Source organism: Sciurus carolinensis, chromosome 13 (genome assembly GCF_902686445.1).
Source record: "Sciurus carolinensis chromosome 13, mSciCar1.2, whole genome shotgun sequence".
In the NCBI taxonomy this organism is placed as follows: Eukaryota; Metazoa; Chordata; class Mammalia; order Rodentia; family Sciuridae; genus Sciurus; species Sciurus carolinensis.
In genome coordinates, this window is record NC_062225.1 from 76,411,756 (window position 1) to 76,429,095 (window position 17,340).

At 47.5% G+C, this 17,340-nt stretch overlaps 1 protein-coding gene across 1 annotated transcript in view; it reads right to left on the bottom strand.

Annotated features, from left to right (window-relative positions):
- The window catches only part of Klhl29 (kelch like family member 29), a 285,354-nt gene extending 269,889 nt beyond the window's left edge, over positions 1 to 15,465 (bottom strand). Inside the window, exon 1 of the mRNA XM_047523183.1 lies at positions 14,880 to 15,465. The gene's annotated coding sequence lies outside the window, so the exon portion shown is untranslated. The remainder of the gene's footprint in view (positions 1 to 14,879) is intronic.
- Between the last annotated feature and the right edge of the window lie 1,875 nt (positions 15,466 to 17,340).

Genomic DNA, 17,340 nt, shown 5'->3' on the forward strand with positions numbered 1-17,340 from the left:
GTAGTTGATGAGAAAATGCCCTCTTGTGGGCGTGACAGTGGACCACCTCAGTAGGATCACAGACATCTGAAAATGTGATTATTCAAGAGACTCCCTTTATTAGATTTAAAGATTCTTTTTAAAGTCTCAAACCTCAACCCTTTGTTAAAGCGAACATGCAATGCGTTTTTCCAAGAGACCGTTAAGCAGTCCTCAGTTCACTTCTGCACGTCTAAGTTAGCAAGTTCTGAAGATCTTCAACAGCATCGTCACAAAGATAATTATTCTCTTTTCTAAACTTCTGTGCGATTTGATAATGACTGGGTGACTTTTTTTTTTTTCCCTAATCATCACCCAGAATCTGCCTCCTTTCTGCTCCCAGGAACCCATCACCTGAGATTGACGGGCAGCAATTGAAAATAATAAAATTATGTAAGATGAGCTTGTAATCACCTGCATTTCACAGGAAGCAAAATGCATTTTGCTCTGGTGGAGGTACGGAAAGTTTCTTCCTCATTTTAAATCTGTATCAGAGGTAAAGCCTTCTATTAAAACACAATTCTCTGTACGCTTACAGCCTCTGGCAGACTGCCAAGGGGACTATCATGGAGCTATTGCTGCAGAGGAGCAGGCCATCAAAGGCATGGAGGATGCTCCTGAGAAAGATGCACCAAGTCTTCCAAATTCTTGGGAGGGCTCTACCCACACTTCCCTCCAGTTCTTCTGGCCAGGCCCCTTTGCAAATGGAAACAACATACACACACACACACACACACACACACACACACACACACACACGGCCACCCTTTCTGGAAGGGGCACCAGGAAGGTAAACATCGAGAAAATTCTTCCTTGTCTTTTGCTCTCTCCTCTGCAAACACACACACACAGTTTCTTCCTCCCCTCTCTTTTGTGTTTTTAAAAGGTGTATTATTATTTTCATCAATATTATTAAATTTCAAACTCTGAAGCCCAGGGCCTGGTTAACTGTGGCCTTTTTGCTGGATGTAATTTACAGGTACTTGCGACCACTTGGGGGCACAGTTATTTGAGAATGCTGGCATGGTGTTTCACAAGGCAAGCTTTTGCGGTTTGAAGCCTGCTTTAGCCACCTTTATAAAAGGCCCCAAGTCTGGCTCTTACAGGAGGCCCAATTGGGGGCAGATTCCTGAGAGAATTATTTTTTAAGGAGAGTCTGAGATTCATTCTGAGGGACATTTTTTATAGGGGATTATATGAAAACTATTTTGCTCTTCTCCCCCTTTAAACTGGTTGTTTAAAATTTCTTCTATGTTACAACCTGCTCTTCTTCTATTCTCATGAGCATTAAATATGTGGGCATGTACACAAACACACAGCACTCACCCTGGGAGGGGAGAGAAGCAGCAGGGTTAGCCTTACTATTAATATCAGGGTTCTTTCCCTGGTTAGGTAAGTTAGATTTTCCCAGAAAGAAAAATATGCTGATTATTTTTTAAAAAGTGGAAACTTTAAAAGTACAAAGATGACCACAGTTATATTTTCAGTCTTTTTTCTGTGTCCTCTGTTTTTACATGTTTCATCATAACATATATTTGTCTCTAATTTCTTTTCATTAACCAAGTTTCCTTCTTAATTAGAAACGATTCCCCCAAATGACCAAACTTATGATAAAGTCACTTTAGAAACTTCATTCTCAATCTCTACAGAAGGGTTTTATATTTTTCCTACGGTTTCCTAATCAACAGAATGACCAAAGAATGATTTTCAGGCCAGTATCCCTGGGGCAAGCACATAAAGAATACAGGTTCTCCCCAAGACAAGCCAGCCTGTTGGTGGGGAGAGGGGCAGAGAAGGGAACCCAGGAGAGTGAGAGAGAGGGAGAGCTCTGGAAGCCAAACAGAGACTGGGCTTTCACCAGGGACCCCAAGGTCTTAACAACATGAGGTTAGTGTCCTGGAAAGACTCTTATCCCGTGTGTGGGAAAATGAAGCAGTTTTATCTTTCCTGGCTCAGATTCAGATGCACAGTCATTTCACGCCCTAGTGAAGGGATTCCTTATCGGGTCACACATTTTAGGAAATCATCACTATTTGCATGTGACAATAGCCAACAGGGCCAGAGAGAAAATGCTATGGGTTTTGCACTCTTCCACCCACAAGAGCTGGAAGCAGCCCCGGATTCTCGGGAGGCAATCCCTCGCTCAGACTGTCCTTGCACTGTTCCCTGACGTTCTTTCATGTGCTGGGTGGTTGGGATCCAATTCCAACTCCGCCTGGCAAGTCTTAGACATGGCATCCTCTTCTCTGTGCCTCACATGTTCAAACTGTACACTGTGCCCAGCATTGGCCCAGATCCTTAGAGGAAAACCAACAAAGGAATATAAACAAAAGGTGAGGCAATCACTTCCCCTGGGAGTGCACGGTCAGGTCAGCTGGGGACTTCCAGGCAGCTGTGAAGCAGTTATATTGGGAGCCCAACCTGTGCCAGGGAATCCCAGTGGGCAGGGGGACTGCATCCTAGGAAGCCATGAGGACAGGCAGGATCTGAACTGGGCAGAACACTCTAGAACGGGAAAAGGAAAGAGGGGAACTGCGTGACACTGGCCCACCAGAAAGTAGCTGCTTGGAACTAGGGGGCAGTCCCTCTGCTTAGCATAGCACCTTCCTGCCACTCCAGCCCCTTCAGGGAGATAAGTCACTTAGAGAGCAGGCCTTTTTCTCTACCTCAGGTTCACTGTGCCCATGGGTGGGTGGGAAGGACTCATAATGCCCTGATTTGCTGAGCTGGGCTCTTGAGCTTCAGTTCCAGACCAAAGACATGAAAATGGCTGAAGAACATGTCATCCAGCCCAAGGTTCCAAACCAGAAAGGAAGAAGCGAGTTGGGGACCCAACTGCTACCCAGAAAGGCTGCTCTATTCTCCCCATCTCAGGTGCCTGGTTAGTTCTGCAGGTGACCTTCTGAGTTTGGGATGGATGCGTGCAGCAGGCTATCACAGCTCAGGGACAGCGATCTATAAGGCCATCTGCCGACTCCCTGTCCCCAGTGTGAAGTCACCAAGCAGCCAGCCTCCTGATAGTGATTTAGCTTCCTGCAGGATGGCCCTCAGGGAAGAAATCTGTTTAGTGGCACAAGAAGTGTCTGGTCTACTGGTTGTCATTCTTCCCATGGAAATCAATGAAACACCTTTATCTGGAGACCATTCACCTCTGGGTTTGCCACCATCCAATGAGTCAAATAAGGAAGATGTTGTGGGGGACGGGGTCAGGAGAGAGAAGGGGAATTGATTAGAAAGGGGCTCAGGGAACTTTCTGGAATGATGATAATGTTTTATATCGTTTTGGTTATACAGGTATATGCAATTATTGAAACTTTGTGAACACTTAAGTCTGTGGTTTTTATTGTACTACCTGAACTATTATAACTTAAATACATAAATAAATGAATAAATTCCCAGCATGGGGTGAGATATACGGAAAGTACCCTATAAGAGCTATTGAATTGCTGAATGCATTTTATTTCCTAAGTGAATTTTAAAAAGAAATCAGTTGGGAATATTTGGAAATCTATTCTCTTTTCATTGTGATAAAATACACCTACTATAAACTTTACCATTTTACCCACTCTTAAATGTACAATTCAGTGGCATTAAGTACACTCCCACTGTTGTGTAACCATCACCATCAACCATCTCCAGAGCATCTTTTCCCCAAACTGAAACACTGTATCCATTAAACACTAACTCCCTCCCACAGCCCCTGGCAACCACCATCCAGCTTCCGTTTCTATGAATTTGACTGCTCTAAGTACCTCACAGGAGTGCATACAGGAGTTGCCCTTTTGTGTCTGGTGTATCTCACTTATCCTTATGTCTTCAAGGTTCAGAAATGTAGAATCTCCTTCCTTCATAAGGCTGGATAACATTCCAATGTATGTCCGTACTGCACTTTGGTTATCCACTCATCTGTCGATGGGCACTTAGGTGGCTTCCAGCTTTTGGCTACTGTGAATACTGCTGCTACAAACCACCCGGACCTGTTCCAGTCCCACCTTTCACTTCTTAGGTGTATACGCTCAGAAGAGAAATTCCTGGATTGTGCAGCAACTCTGTTTAATTTTTTGAAAACTGCCCCAGTATTCCCACAGTGGTTACACCGGTTTATACCTCTGAGCAGAGCACAAGGGTTCCTATTTCCCCACATCCTTACCAACACTCATTCATTTACTGGTTTTGTTTTTTGTTTCATTTATTTTAGAACAGTCATCCTAATGGGTATGAAGTGATATCTTACTGTGGTTTCCATTTGCATTTTCCTAATGATTAGTAATGTTGAGCCTCTTTTCAAGTGTTTATTGACCATTCATATCTTCTTTGGAGTAATATCTATTTAAGTTCTTTTGCCATTTTTTAATTAGGTTGTTTGTCGTTGAGTTAAAAGTTTTCATTGTAACTGTGAAGGTCTGGGAACCAATCCTGCCCTCCTTCACATGTTCAGTCCCAAGATGATGCCCCTACTTCTCCACTTCACCCCTAGTGGCTCATGGGTCATATCCAGCACAGAAGCAAGGGCCAGAGAGTCAACTGACTCCTGCTTTTCCTAGGACCGAGACGCCTAGACCTGGCCCACGTGTTTACTCAGGTACCAAAAAAATGCTTCAGAGAGCAGACATTCTGGGAAGCAAACAGGAATAAAAACAGCGACAGTTACAGCTCTCAAATTGTGACTTCATAGTTCAGTGAGTGTTCATCCATTCCTGCAGACTCCCCTAGGACTGCTCAGGAACAAAAACCCCTGTGTGTGTGTGTGTGTGTGTGTGTCCATGTGTGTGTTTTCTGCAGAATCAGATGGAAGTTTTACATTCCTGGGCAGAAATCTGATCAGGACTATCCTTTTGGAATCCCCTTGTCACTCAGGGACGTGAAGGACAGCACAGGGGGAGCAGCGGGGTGCTCACTGCAGCCCTCCTCTGGAAATCAGGCTGCAGGCCTTACCCGAGGGTGTGACATCCTCATTGGCACACAGCAGTAGCAACTGCTCTCTGGATGTGGCTGTGTCTGCGACCTTCCCCTCCTGTGCCCCAGTGCCTGGTGCCTTCCAGGTCTCACAGCTGCATCTCCTCTCTTCAGAGAAGGCAGTCCCCAGCACCACCTGACCTTAACTAGGGGCATCCCAAGAGAGGCGGCAACTATACAGACAGTCCAAATCCCACTTCCATGAAACATGGAAGTTTTCACGAAAATCATTTTTCTCTCCTGGAGGAAAAGAGGAAGAGTTAAATCCTTGCAGGTGCCATTTCGCTGTGGAAAGAGGCAGTTGCCCCACATCATGTGAAGCAATCCAGGTGCTCCTTTTCTGTGGCGCGTTGCGTAGACTGGTAGATTGAGATGCTCTGGTGCTCCCCTTGGCACATGGAGGCTTCAGCAAGAACTACGTTTGTTTCACAGTTTGAATATTATTCCAGTTTTGATGATTAAAGCTGGTTGGAACAGCATGAACCGAATAGATTACAGCACTCCACTTACAGCAGGCTCTTCACTAGAAGGACCAGCCAGCCACTCACGCTGCATGCAGCCTCCTGGTCTGACCAGCCCAGCTTCCAAATGTGGCACTCACACTTCCCAAATTCTGTGGCATTTCAATTTTTGCTCAGAAAACCTGTGTCTGGTTTTCTGAGGAAGGTTATTTTATATTTCTTCACATCATCCAAATAAGCTCATTCAATGGCAAAATAGCCTAGCTCTATCCCAGGAGGCCAGAACAGGGCAGTGTTGCAACGAAATGGCTTTTAGATGGATGTGGGTGGGTACGTTGTGAGGTTCCTGAGTAAAGACCCAGCGGTTCTCACTCAGTGTCAGGGAGAGCCACTGAAGATGCACATAAAAGCACAGAACGTGTGTCCCCCACCCCCCATGGCCACCAAAATGACAATAATGTTCTGGGCAGCAGATGCCAGGCAGCTGGCCCTGCTAGCACTGGATTAGACAGGAGTCAGCTTACCTGTTCCCCAGTGGTGGCAAAGTCAACCTCACTGATGAAGGATTCTAGTCTTTGGTTTTCTAAAATCCCTGCCCAAGCTTTGTCAGGCCACTGCATGCACGTTCCCACATGGCTATCCACCCCATGATTGATGAAGAATCCAGTGTTTGGTTTTTGCTTATTTCCAATCTGTCAAGAACTGAAATGAGGGCCTAGTCATGCATGGCTAGACCACAAAGCTCACACCAGAGGGTGAGCCTCAGCCCGCACTGTATACAACCCTCTTGGTAACTTACCATGTGAGTTTGACACTGCTGGGGTCTATGCCTTGTTCAGTGAGAGGAGCCATGGACGATGCTTTTGGCTGTCAAGGCGATGTTAAAGGCAACCCTAGTTTCTAAATGCTCACTCTGGATTTATCTTGGCACAGACTGGAACAGCGTGGACTGGCACCAGTCTGTGACCGTGCCTGGAGTATCACCATTTTCTACTCTTCTCTGTTGGCTTGAAGAGACGGGTCAATGGCTACAAGTGAGTGAACCCAAGAAGCTAAAGTCACAACAGTGTTCATGGTTCAGTTCTCTTTGTTCTAGGCTCTCAAGAAATTTCTTCACTTATTGTCCATGGGCTTCCTGGTTAGACTGGGCACTCCCCAGAGCATCTAGTTAGTAAATGTCTGACCTGTGCCAGGCCCACGGCTAAAGATAAAGACAGACCTTGCCCTCAGGGATCACAACTCTGGAGATGAGTCCAGAAATAACCCCTTGTTCCCATGATTCAGCATATGCTGGCACTGTTCTAATCACATTGCAGGCAGGAACTGAATTTAGCTTCAAATATTCAACGGTCTTATGTTCAAGTGAGCACACCCCAGGAACTTCTGATTACCACAAAGAAAAACGTCAGTTAGAACTGAGACTTGTTGGGAAACTCAGAACTGAGCTTCTGCTCAGTTTACAAAGATGATGGCGGTAAGTTTAAGTGTGAAGGTACTTGACATCACACTGACCGGTCTCCGTTTCTTTGCATTTACTTCACACCTTAAGAGAAAATTAGCTGGACCTTGACTTCTTACTGTCACCTGTGATAGTGAGCAATGTGGCTAACCCTGGAATTACTCTTATTTTAATAAGTGTTAAAAGGGCATTCTGGCTTTCTCTTTCCTCCATGGACAGTCTGGATGATAAACTTGCACCCCCCCCACCCATATTTGTTGATCTGAACTTGGGGTAAATGCTTGTCTTTCTAGCTCATCCACAAAATGGGAACAATGCCGCCCATGTCACAGGATGAGCAACAGACAAGATGCCACAGGAAAGGGAGTGCTCCTTCCACGGAGTCTCCTCCGTATCTGCATATTGAATCTACACTCGTTCAGAAGCTCCAGGAGCTGAATATGTATCATTAAGGCTCCCCAAGAAGCGACGTACAGCCACGGTTTTGATCCCAAAGCAAGTGCCTACAGCTGGAGGATTTGAAAAGAGATGGTAAAAGAGAAAGGTAAAATTGCTTCTCCTTTTAAAATCCAAGGTTCCTCTATTCCTCATCACCTCTGAATATTACTAAATGACCAAGAGGAAAGCATGAATGTTCTGGCAACAGAGTCTCTAATTTGGTCTCAGCCTTCGACTAGCATTTGCTTTTCACAAAACAGAGATACGGAGTCTTCCTGTAGCTCTTCCCTCCCCGTCCTCACTCCTCAACCTGCTTCAAAGGGCCTTGCAGGGATGCCTTCAGGACAAGGAAGACTCATGTTTGATTTTTCCTTTCCTGTAGAAACAAGCCAGGGAGGAAGAAAGGGGGGAAGGCGGTGTGGCTGGATGGACAGGCCCACGGGAGAGGCCTGTGCCCGCCCAGGGACAGCGGCCTTCTGCAGCCCTCCCCTGGCACTTCCTGTGCAATCGCTTGGCCACATGGTCTCGGAGCCTTTTTGCTGCTGAGCCTGGCTGGACCTGGGTTGCACGGGTTAAAACAGGGAGCAAACACATTTTTGTGGTGTGAGCTCCAGGTTCAGTTTGTATCCTCTACCCTTCGCCAGAAAATACTAATACCAAGAGTGAAAACAGGCCAGAAAATGTTGGCAAATATAGCGTTACTGCCCCTCCGTAGCTATCTCTGTGATTTCTAAGTGTTTCATTTTTCTTTAAAACAATGATTTTGTGAAATACTGCAAATTTTAAAATCTGCTTGGGGAGTGACACCTGACAAGTAAGCATGTTATAAAGACAGACTTTGTGCTGCTTCTCCAAAGTGCCACATAGAGCCAAGTTATCACTGAAATGATGCAGCTCCAAGAGAAAAATTAGTCTTCAGTCTCAAGTCATAAATCCTAGAAGATTCCATTTAGATTAGTTAGAATTCATCAACAAGCATATTTAATAGATATAATCCCAAATATAGCATCTAAAATACCATACCATGACAAACCCAGAACATGTAACCACACAGCTCCTCAGTGAAAACAAAATCCATTCAGTAAGCTTTGGTGTTTATTACTTGATACCTTCCCTGAGCACAAATGTTTCCAGGCTAACATTTTTACTAAAGAATTTTGGAACGTGACATATAAAACCAAACAAGTCCAGGTCAGTTTTGGGAAGTCTGAATGCATCTTTACCCTTTCTATATTGTTTTTAACTCTTGGATTTGCTGTTTATTACTGTGTTGGCTCAATATAGAAATAGATTCCATTCAAGCATTTAAAGGTTTTTCCTCTTTAGCTTTCCAGGAACTAGAGTAAATGAAAGCAGCTGGGTCAATCCAAAAAGTACAATGAATGTTGGTAGACCCAGTTAATATTCTTAAGTTCACATTCCCTCTTAGAATTATTTTATATAAAGTATTAATTAGCACTGATAACAAAGTACCTAGTACATAACAGGCAGTGTAAAGTGGTACAGATGTACTGAGAACCAGTTTGGAGTATCAGGGAAATAAAACACACACACAGCAAAAAAGCCAGATTGATAACTGACGGATCTGTGTTCAAACCCAGCTGTACAACATGGCTAGATTTGTGGCCTTGGGCTAGTTGATTACCTCTGAGCCTCATCTTCATTTGTAAAGTGTGGATAATCCCTACCTTGCAGCATTGATATGAGGATTAGAGATAATATATGTAAAGTACTAAAATATAGTGGGCAGCCATAACTGGAAGCTATTATTATTATATTATTGGGGCTTGATAAAGGTTTGGTGATTGAATAATAGGTAGATTAGCTGACCTCTAAAATCCATGACAATTCTAAAATTATGATACTAAAATGAATTAAAAAGTTCATACATCAAATCAACTGAAGGATAGTTTTAACGATTGGAATCATGATGCAAATCTCCTATGCTTTCCAGAATAAGCAGTGATAATGAGACACATAGAATACAATATAGATACACATCCGACACACCATTAAAGCATAGATGATTTAACATTTGACAGGCTAAGTGTCCACCGTTGCTGAGATCTCTAGGGGTTGCTGTGTCCCTTCTCCATTGCAGCGTTCCTAAGCTTTCCTTCCTAACACCCTTCTCTGTGATGCAGGTTTTATTGGGTTCCCTCTTCTACCCTCACAACCACCCCGGATAGTGCTATTAATTTCTCCATTTTCACAAAACTGAGGCCTAATCAGATAAAGATCTTTCCAAGGTTGAACAGTTACTAGGCACCAGAGACTGGTCCTCAACTCTGACCAGAAGACTCTGCCATCAACCACTCTGTAATATCACTGCAACCTGGAGAAATCCCAAAAGCAAAGCATAAGCAACTGGAAAGACTTGCAAGGCAATGCACCCACAGAAAAGGAAAGACAAATTCCAGGAACATCCACTGCATTCATCATTTGATGTTCTGTTTGGCTGCATTCCTACCAAGTCTCCTACAACGAAAGACCTGCATTTGTTGGTGTTAAAAGTCAGAATACAGCAATCCCACTTCTGGGTAGATATCCAAAAGAACTGAAAGCAGCATTACTCATAATAGCTGAGAAGCACAAGCAATGTAAATGTCCTTCCATGGATGATGGATGAACAATGTGTGGTACATACACACGATGAAATATTATTCGGCCTTTAAAAGGAGGAAAATCCTGTCATATGCAACAGCATGTGATGAACCTTGAACACACACTGCTAAGTGAAATAAGCCAGTCACAAAAAGAGAAATACCGTCTGATTCCACTTATGTGGGGTATCTATAGTAGACAAATTTATAGAAACAGAAAAGAGAACAATAGTTGCCAGGTTGGGGGAGAGGAGAATGGGAGTTGATGTTTATGGAGTATAGTTCAATTCTGCAAGAGGAAAAGTCGTGGAGGTGCATTGCAAGGCAATGTGAATAGTACTGCAGCTGAACTGTACAGGTAAAAATGATAAAGATGGTAAGCTTTGTTATTTTTTAACCAGAATTTTAAAAAAAAGGAGTGTCAGAGTATGTACATGTGTGTATGTATGTGTATGTGTCCTTAAATGGGTCAATGATTTAAAATTTCAAATGTCCATAATAAAAATTATGTGGAGCCAGTGGTAGCCTTTCAACATCTGGGGTACTTTCCTCTCAGCTTAAACCAGATCTGTGGCTGTACCCATGCTCCATGGTTCTTGTTGTAGCTTCTGAGTCATCATCCACCACCGCAGCTCAAGAGTTGTCTGAACCATTTGAATTTCACGCAGCTACCTGGTCTGGAAGGAAACCAGAATTTTCCACCTTTCCACCCTGAAGGTGGAAATATCTCCAAGAGTGAGGCTCATTTTCCAAAGAATTCTGTTTCTACTTTCAGTGATAAACTTGCCTTGTCTTAATTTGCAGCTTTCAATTTTGCTGTTTTCTGACCTCAGACTTTGGGAAACTAAGTGTGTATCGGTTGCAGGAAGAACGATAGACTTTGATTTCAGGATGGTCCAGATCTCAGTACTTCTGATTCGAGGTTTAGGTAAAGAATTCTGACATACTTTTGCTTCTTAACAAAAATTATTAAGACCATTCTTATGGTAAACTTGCTGCAAATGCATGTACTTTCCAGGGATTATGCACCTAATGTTTTAGCATATTAGGAGATGACCCTAGATTTTTTGAGCAATAATCAGTGACCATCTTCTGCACAAAGAAGAAATATCCTCCGAGTTCTAAACATTTATGACTGTATGTGCCTATCACAGTGAAAGCTAATAAGAAAGGCCCAGGGAACATATGATTTATCTGTTCACGAAGAGATTTTTTTTCTCTCTAGTTGTCTTATGTGGTAACCGCTTGGTTTGTCCTCATCCACGGCAACCAAGGACTGGATTTTTCATTCACGGAGTTTCTTCCTCCTCCTACCCCCAAGTAGGCGCTTAGTTGACTGATTATAGAATCACAAGGTTGGTTATAATTCCATTTCTCCATCTGACTTTGAACTTAAGTGTTCCAATTACTTTGCCCAATCCTAATAAGTCAGTAGCGTGCTAATGCTTGCCTTGATATTTCTGAAATATACAGGCTGTGATTAGCATGGGATTGCATCATTAGAAAGCAAAGTTGAAAGCAGATGAGCAAAATCATCACTCGCATTTAAGTAAAAACTGCCCTGCTCTGTGGACATACAATGTTACTGTGATCCCAGGGACAATATGTGCTGCAACTAAATGTATAATACATTTGGAAAACCTTCTGATGTTCCTAAACCTTCTGGCTTTGGCCCTATTGGAAGAGAAAAGATCCTAGAAGGACAAGCCGGCTCTAATACACAGTCTTGAATTCTCACCAAGCCAGACAGAGCAGAGGACACAAAGAACCCTTGAACTATAATAGGGTTAAGAGGAGGGAAAAAAAAAAAAAAAAAAAGAAGAAGGAAAAAAAAAAACTTTATTCCATTATTCCATTCTGCTGGATTGAATTGATGTCACCAGTCCATAAAGCAAGAAGGTTTTACAGTAAACCTGCAGGAAGGAAAAATAGAAAATAACCCATGCACACAGACATATAAAATGAGATGCTAAAAAACTACATTAGCATTGATGGTGTTATTCGACTCTATCAGAAAAAAAAATTAACCCATTTATGTCTGTGTATCTGGGAATGGCATAAACTTTTGCAAACCATGGGGCAAGGGAATGCTTTAAAGTAGGAATAATTTGCAGCCAAATCAATTGATAAACGAAAGAAAAAAAAAGATGGCACAACTGAAACTGATGCCAAAGATTTATAAGGTTGACTAAGTAAACAAAAACGGAATGGATCACCATGGAAATGCATGAATATTGAAAGAGGCAAGATTTGAATAGACTAATGATATGCCTCACTTAGACTGACAGGTGTTGATAACAACTGTGACACTCCATCCACACTTCTAACATGTTTATTCCTAGAAAACAGGGGCTCAATTTAAAGGTTCCTTTAGTAATAGCTTATAAGTGAAATACAATTTCTAATCTTAAAGGGACTGATTCAATTCTCATCTACTTGAAAAAACAAAAAAAAAGATTTTATCCATTTGCTTCCTGGATATGAGGAGCTGCAGTTAGCAGAAGTCATTCTCTTGGGCTCTACTACTCTTTGTTCCAATAAACCTCTCACAAAACTGAATTCTGGTCTGGCTTATCTCCCACACTGAGTGCTAGAAGTAGGACCACCACTCATTAGAAACATAATTAAAGAGACACAACACTGAGTTCCCACTCCCCATTACATACTGTTGAAAACCAATAACCCTTAATCTATTTGTTACCATGGCTACCATAGGATATTTTATTTCAGTAAAACTCTAGGTATTTCATTGGATTGTTGCTCACAAATGAAAGTTGGAGACCTATAAATTCTCATAACTGCACTAGAAATGGAGAGACTGAACAGAATAAAATGTTTCTTGATCATGAACAAATATGGCTTATAAGATGCTTGCCCAGAAAAGTTATTAAAATTGGTTCAATGCATCAACCCATAAACCAATTCAACATCACTAAGTTCATGTAGGGTTTAAAGGTACGCATTAGAGATTCCCTGATTTATAGCAAGGTGATAGATCAAATGAACTCCAGAACCATGTATGGGACTGAGACTATATTCATTGGTGGCACACAGTGCCATATCTTTATCAACACCTATACTGTGTGACTAATCAAATACATCCATTCCAACCAGCCCTTTAAGTATTCACCTATGCATAGGGGACACATTTTCTATAAGTGCCAGGACGAACAATCTACAAAATTGTCCAATATGCTCCCACTTAAAAAAAATTAAAAAGTTAGCTTTACAATTCCTCCTTAATTAAAAATAATCAGAAATGAGGTGGGCTAATTAAATCTGCTGTTATTCATTCTAAAATGAAATAATTCCTCATATCTAGCCTCCCAAGGCTAAGAAGACCACACAGCAAAGGAAAAAACTCTGTAGTGACTAGACAAATGACTTTAAAGAGACTGAAATTAGGATAAATACAGCTGTAATCAGGACAGATCTGTCTCTGCAAGAGGAGTCGGAATCCCAGCGTTGCTCAGTTGATAAGGGTCTTGAGCCTGCAGTACTGGAGCCTGAATGTCCCTCAAGCTGACGAGTGGAAGTTTCGAGGGCAGCGGCAGCTCGGCAGCACGGCGTCCTCAACGTCTAGTCCCTCCAGCGACGAGGTCTCGCCTAATGCTACATAAATACCTGCGTCCACGATTCGCCTGGGGCGCGCCGCGGCGCAAGCACCATAGGGAGAGAGGGGAACGTTCGCAGAGTGACACTGCTGGCAGCAGCGGCAGCTCCTCACCCATCAGCATCCCTGGGGACCCACGAGAGGACCTGCCAACTAACCGCGTCTGCCGTTCAGTTCCAGAGCCCAGGGACGACAACTGGCTTCTCAGCAGGCGGACCTAGGCATCCGAGACTCGCGCTTCGCCACCACCCCCTCCGCGGAGACGGCTGGCCGCAGGCAGGCAGCGCGTCCCCGCCTTCCCCAGCCAACGCAGACCCGACCTGCTCTGGGAGCCGCCTCGGACCTACCGGGCTCTTGGCTCGGCGCTCCCGCCCAAGGCGAGCATGCCTCTCCCTTGGGGCCCGGGGCCGACGCTGCCAGCGCGGCCACCGGCGCGCGACCGCAGATAACCCTCGCGCTCTCTACTTGCTCCAGGCGACGGAGATCCGGACGTGAGCTTGTGGCCAGCCCGCATCCCCCGCGGCAGTCGGGGCACGCGTCCACACTCCCACACTACGCATCTCCTAGTCCACTATCCCACACATAAACAACCCCTCCCTACCCGACACCACGTTCTCGCCCCTCGCCACCCTGAAGCTATCCTTTCCGTGCCCCCCCTCCCCCGCTTGCACCTACAGGGCGCAGGGCAAGTGTATATGTGTGTGTATAGGGGGTCACAACAAAATCTGTGCGGGTTCGCTCTCGACGGTTTTCAAGCTCTTCTACCTCTAAAGTTACTTGGGATCCGGTGAAGAAACCCGGTTCCCAAATGTGAGGTCTGATGACGCGAGGGGGCAGAAACCCCTACCTGTCTTCACGCAGCACAGAGGCGCGAACCTCCCCAAGGGGCAGCGCGCGCGGCCGCCCCAGGGACCAGCCCTCCACTGTCTCCTGGCCCCCCAGCCCGGCCGGGGCCCAGGGCCGCGCAGGGGGAGGTGGCCAGGAGAGGGGCGCGCGTTGCCGGGCCCAGCCGGGGGCTGCCCGGGCTGGGGGTCACACTCCCTGCCAGCATCTTCTACTACCGCGACAGTGCCCCCGGGCAACCCCCTGTATACACACCCGGGGGCAGGAAGTTTTTCCCCCCTTTTTATCCCCTCTGGAGCAGCGCAGGCGCAAGGGCTCCTGCAGCCTTGAGAGTCCAGACGCCGGAGGCTCCTGCCGCCGCTGCCAGAGCCGAGCCAAGCGTTCCGGGTTCCGGGGCCCCGCTCCCAAGCCCGGCCCGGCCCGAGCAACCGCCAGGACCTGGGGCCCCGCGCCGCATCCTTGGAGCCCCAGCCTGGCCCGACTCTTACCTGCGGCCGCGCGGCTCCGGCCCCGGCCCGACGAGCAGAGAGCCCGGGGTCGCGGGTGGGCGCAGGAGGGCTGATGGATAGGGGACGGCGCCGGCGGGTAGCGGTAGCTGGGGCCGCTCGCGTCCTGGCCGAGAGAAACGGATCCAGGTCCACCTCCTCGCGTTCCTGCTCTCCTTCTCTCCCTTTTTCTCCTCCTCCTCCGCCGCCGCCGCCTCCCGGCAGCCCAGGGAGGATGCCTGGGAGAGGGAAGTCAGTCCTTCTGCCTGTCAGCCTGTGCGGCTATGCGCGGTGCGGCGCGGCTCTCATCGAGGCGGCGGCGGCGGCGGCGGCTCCGGCAGCATCGCCCCCGCCCTCTCCCCGCAGCCGCGGCGGCCGCGGGGCTGGGGCTGGCTCCGGGCTCGGGGCTCGGGCTCCGGGCGGGGGCTGCGCTCAGGCGCGGCGATCGCCGGGGCTGCGGGCGGGCGCTGCGGAGCCGGGCCCGGGCTGGGGCTGGAGCTGCGGCGAGATCCGCGGTGGCGGGGACGGCGGCGGCGCGGGGGCTGGCGCGGCCGCGGCGCGGGGACCATGCTCCCTTCTGGCTCGCTCCGCTCCGGGTACCGTCTGCTTTAGCTGCGAGGGAGGCGGGCTTCGGCGCGCAGCCAGGGGCGGGCGGAGCCAATCACGGGCGCCCGAGTGGGCGGGGGCGGAGGGTGGGGGAGGCGGGGCGCCCCCGGCCAGGCACCGCGCGCGGCTCCCCGGGCCCGAGGGATCCCCGGCAGCGGCGCGCCGGGCCGGGGCGGAGTGCCAGCGGGTGTGTCCATCCGTCCGTCCGCCGCTCCCGCCCCCTGCGGTGGCTCCCGGCTCGCCTGGCTCCGCGGCCGCGCCCGGCCGACGCACAGCGCGTGGCCGCGACTGCTGGGCCCGGGCCTCGGGCCCCGCCAGCCCAGGGTTGGAGGACCGGGACCGAGGCGAGCTCCCGGTCTGCTCGCAACACCTGAGGAAACCGGCAGAAAAGTTTGAGAAAGAAAAGTCCAATCTTCTTTCCGCTTCCTCCCTGCCTGTGACACTGCAGCCGAGGGAAGGAGCAGGAACCGTTCATCTCTGAAGGACCGCAGCGAGGCTCGCCAGTCCTGCCCACCAGCCCTGTCCGTCGGCCCCGACCCCTCGGTGTACACGAACTTTCCTATTTACACCGACCCTCCTACAGGGCGACAGCTCTGCTCAGGCCCACCAGTCTTTCATGCCTACGCTGACACTCCACCCTCCCCAGCTGGCTCTCTCCCTGTCTCCACCGACTTTTCTCAGTCGCGTCCCCTTTCCCTCTACACATGCTGTCCATGCTGTTCAGCCCTAAGAGGAAAGTTTGGTTGGAGGCCTGTGGCCACCCCCGGTGAGGGATTTTCCACTTAGAACATTTCCTTTCAGCAGTAGACTCTCCTTGCGGTCTAGGTCTGCTTTTTTGGTTTTTATTTTGGTTTGGTTTTTTCCCTCAAGCCTTACCCATCTCCTCGCATGCCTCCCCCCCCCCCCCCATTTAGTTTTGAGTTTCAGAGATCCCTCGTTCTCCCCCTCCTTCCCTCTCACGCCCTCCTCCCTCTGCTGGAAGGTAAAGGCAGGTGGGCCTCATCCTCTTCCCCATACCCTCCACTTCCCCAGGGAAAGCCCCTTAGCCCCCAGGTATGTTAGAAACTGGGGAGCAGGGATTCCAGTAGGGTAGGGAGCCACAGGTTAATGAGCCTGAACTGAACGGGGCAGGTCTGGGGAGGGCTCTGCGGGGAGGGGCGGGGCACAGGGAGAACTTGTCAGTGAACCCCTGCTCTCAACTCTCTCCTGTGATGTCTGATCCAGAGCTCTGCTCTCCTTGGCTGTAAACCCAGAGCAGGGTTGTGTCTCCTTTAATATCTTGTAGGAAGCACAGTACAGTGTCGTGACTGATAAATAATAAATAATAATAATCTACTGAGGGTAGCAGGAAGACTGTCAGTGAAAAGGAAGGAGGACACTAGGGAAATGGTCCATTGGTGTTAAAGTAACTGCATTTCCTGGGAAAAAATCAGGTGGTGTGTGAGGCTTGGGGGTGGGGAGGGCACAGAGCAGAGCCCTTCAGGAGGAACCTACTCTCAATGACAGGACAGCCGGGAAAGCTGATGTCATTAAGAGTGTGGCAGAGGCTCCTCAAAGGGGGACAGGGTGGGAGTTGGGAGGATGACTCCCAAGGGTACAACACCTGAAGATAAATGATAGACGATGTGGCTTGAATACTAAGCTTGTAAAATGGTGAATGAGAGGTGGAAGAAGAGAGTATGGACAGTAAAGTGGAAGGGCGGGGATTACTTGAGACTTAAAATAGATAGACAGGTAGTGGCTCAGGCAACAACTTGAGTAAAGAGGAAACAAAGCCACAGGCTTGTAGGAAGTCGTCCTTTGAGATGATTTGCATGGGTCCCCTAAGTGTGAACAGGCGGAATCTCCCTGGCATCAG